Here is a 4,327-nt window from a genome sequence, read left to right on the forward strand (position 1 = left end):
ATAAATAATTCGATACAAGTACCAAAAGTATTGACCTATAGGGCTTACACCAACAATCTCCCACTAGCACTAGAGCCAATCAGGCATACCCCTAATGCCCATTGATCTAGTATGGCCATCATGCTTCTGCTGCGCAAGAGGCTTTGTTAGTGGGTCAACAATATTGTCAAGTGTTGGTACTCTACATATTTTCATATCTCCTCTATCTATTATCTCTCGAATGAGGTGATAACGCCTAAGTATGTGTTTGGATCGTTGGTGAGATCTAGGCTCCTTAGCTTGTGCGATAGCACCATTGTTATCACAATAGAGACCAATGGGATCCACAATGCTAGGAACTATGTCAAGTTCACTAATGAACTTTTTGATCCAAACAACTTCCTTTGCTGCACTTGAGGCAGCAATATACTCGACCTCGGTTGTAGAATCAGCAACTGTATCTTGCTTTGAACTTTTCCAGCTCACAGCGCCACCGTTTAAACAAAACACGTAACCACATTGCGATCTAAAATCATCCTTATCTGTCTGGAAGCTAGCATCGGTGTATCCAAATACAGTCAACTCTTCCTGACCTCCATATATCAAGAATGAGTCCTTAGTCCTTCTCAAGTACTTAAGGATATTCTTGACAGCTACCCAATGGGCATCACCAGGATCAGATTGGTACCTACTCGTTGCACTTAAAGCATACGAGACATCTGGTCGAGTACATAACATGGCATACATGATAGATCCTATTGCAGATGCATATGGAATCTTATTCATGTGATCCCTTTCTTCCTTAGTTGAAGGGGATTGTGTTTTTGATAGACACAGGCCATGTTGCATAGGTATGAATCCTTTCTTGGAATCATGCAGATTAAAGCGTCTCAGCACTTTGTCTATGTACGTACTCTGACTTAGGCCAAGCAATTTTTGTGATCTATCTCTATAGATTTTGATTCCTAATATATAGGCTGCTTCACCTAGGTCCTTCATAGAAAAGCATTTCCCCAACCAAGACTTTACTTGTTGCAGGGTAGGGATATCGTTTCCAATGAGTAATATGTCATCTACATATAATACCAGGAAAACGATCATGCTCCCACTAACCTTCTTGTAGACACAAGGCTCATCTTCGTTCTTGATGAATCCATATTGTTTTACCGTTTCATCAAAACGAAGATTCCAGCTTCTAGAAGCTTGCTTCAATCCATAGATTGATCTTTGTAGCTTACATATATTTTGGGCTTCTTCTGGTATGTCAAATCCTTCAGGATGTGTCATGTACACATCCTCAAGAAGATTCCCATTAAGGAAAGCAGTTTTGACATCCATCTTCCATATTTCATAATCATGATATGCAGCGATAGCAAGTAAAATCCGAACAAATTTAAGCATTGCAACTGGTGAAAAGGTTTCATCATAGTCAACCCCATGAATTTGTTTATATCCTTTTACAACCAGTCTTGCCTTATAGGTATGTACCTTACCATCCATGTCAGTCTTCTTTTTGAAGACCCACTTGCATCCTATAGGGTTAACTCCTACAGGAGGCTCTACCAAGGTCCAAACTTGGTTTGTGTACATGGAATCCATTTCAGATTTCATGGCTTCTAGCCACTTCTCAGACTCGGGACCAGTTATTGCCTCTTGGTGGGTCACAGGCTCATCTTGATCCATGAGTAATACATTACCTTGATCTGTTATGAGATATCCATATCTCTCAGGTAGGTGACGTATCCTGCTTGACCTACGCTGGTCTTGTTCTACTTGAGCAGGTTGCTCTTCCACAACTACTTGTGTTTCCTGCTCTAATTCCTCCATAGGTGTATCGATGCTTTGTGATTCTTGAATTTCTTCAAGCTCTACTTTCCTCCCACTGGTTCCTTTGGAAATAAAATCCTTTTCTAGGAAAACTCCAGTTCGAGCGACAAACACGTTGCCCTCTGAAGGATTCTAGAAGTAATACCCTTTTGTTTCTTTAGGATACCCCACAAATAAGCATTTGTCAGATTTGGGCTCAAGCTTAGTTGAAATTTGTCGTTTCACATAAACTTCGCAACCCCAAATCTTCATGTAAGACATATGTGGTTTCTTACCACTCCATATCTCATATGATGTCTTTTCAACCTTTTTGGATGGAACACGGTTAAGTGTGTAAGCTGCTGTCAACAGTGCATGTCCCCAAAAGGAGTTTGGAAGATCGGCGTGACTCATCATGGATCAGACCATGTCCAACAGGGTTCGATTTCTTCTCTCAGATACACCATTCCATTGGGGTGTTCCAGGAGGAGTAAGTTGGGATAGTATCCCACACTCTTTCAGATGGTCATCAAACTCTAGGCTTAAATACTCACCACCTCGATCTGATCAAAGAGTTTTAATATTCTTACCTAGTTGGTTTTGTACTTCATTCTTGAATTCCTTGAACTTTTCAAAGGACTCTGATTTGTGTTTCATTAAATACACATAACCATATCTACTGAAATCATCAGTGAATGTGATGAAGTACTGAAAACCTCCTCTGGCTGGTATGTTCAGTGGTCCACATACATCAGTATGTATGAGGGCCAAAAGATCATTAGCTCTTTCACCTTTTCCTGTGAATGGAGACTTTGTCATCTTTCCAATTAAACAAGATCTGCATGTCTCATATGATTCATAATCAAAAGAGTCCAAGAGTCCATCTTTATGGAGTTTGGAAATGCGCTTCTCATTTATGTGGCCTAATCGACAATGCCAAAGGTAAGTTGGATTTAACTCATTAGGTTTCATCCTTTTAGTATTAATGTTATAAATAGGCATTTCAAGATCAAGGACATATAGTCCATTGTTCATTTGTGCAGTAGCATAGAATATATCATTCAAATAAATTGAACAACAATTGTTCTTTATTATGAATGAAAAACCAAACTTGTCCAAACAAGAAACAGAAATAATATTTCTGCTAATTGCAGGTACATAATAACAGTTCTCTAACTGAATTATTAAACCACTAGGTAAAGTCAATACATAAGTTCCTACGGCTAAAGCAACAACCTTTGCTCCATTGCCAACTCGTAGGTCGACTTCACCTTTTGCCAAATCTCTACTCCTTTTTAGTCCCTGCAGATTTGTACAAATGTGAGAACCGCATCCAGTATCTAATACCCATGATGCTGAAGTAGATAAATTAATTTCAATAACAAAAATACCTGAAGTTGAAGTCTCTACTCCATTCTTCTTATCTTCCAAGTACTTTGGGCAGTTTCTCTTCCAGTGTCCGGTCTTACCGCAATGGAAGCAGGTGACTTGTTTTGCTATGCCTCCACTAGGCTTTAAAGCAGCAACGGTGGGTTTGGGTTTGGCAACTTCCTTGCCTTTCCCTTTATCACCCTGCTTAGTGGGCCTTTTGTTCTGTCTCTTTCCATTTCCGATCATCAGAATGGACTTCTCTTTTGACTTCAGATTCTGCTCAGCAGTTCTTAACATGGCGAGCAGTTCAGAAAGAGATTTGTCCATATCATTCATATTGAAATTTAGGACAAATTGACTGAATCTATCTGGCAACGATTGCAAGATCAAATCAGTCGCAAGTTCCTTTTCGAGGGGAAAACCCAATCTTTCAAGGTTTTCTACATACCCAATCATCTTGAGTACATGGGGACCTACAGGGGCTCCCTCAGCTAACTTGCCTTGAAAAAGGGCTTTTGAAACTTCAAACCTCTCATGTCTTGCTTGCTCTTGATAGAGCATTTTCAGGTGTTCGATCATATCGAACGCTGCCATGTTCTCATGTTGCTTTTGCAATTCTGAGTTCATGGTAGCTAGTGTAACACCCTTCTACCCCAAACGACATAATTAAATAGATTATCAGAGTACAACATGTAGAAGAGTTTACATTTCTTACAACATAACACTTTTATCATATCACAACATAAAACATATTATTTATTAAAATAAAAACTTCGCAGCGGACAACAACACAATTATAATCTTTCAACATATAACAATTCATAATAATGTTTCATTATCGTCTCAGCAAACATCTCAACATAATAGTCATCATAAACAACGTAATAATAATCAATTCTCTATCGAATCCCATAACCCCGGTGTCACATGACCAGAGCATTTGACTCGACTCTGTAGAATAACTCTACACTTATTCTTCAAACCTCAACAATAGCTACTCCTCTTTATCTGCACATTGCTCATCATAGATGAACATAAACACATGCAGAAGGGGTGAGAATTACATTATTAAATAATAATATAACGACAGAAATATAAACATAATATATTTCCCCTATGCCAACACAGCTCATCATAATCATCATAATCAACATACTCATGAACATCAGCA

This window comes from Lathyrus oleraceus, chromosome 5 (genome assembly GCF_024323335.1).
Source record: "Lathyrus oleraceus cultivar Zhongwan6 chromosome 5, CAAS_Psat_ZW6_1.0, whole genome shotgun sequence".
Lineage (NCBI taxonomy): Eukaryota > Viridiplantae > Streptophyta > Magnoliopsida > Fabales > Fabaceae > Lathyrus > Lathyrus oleraceus.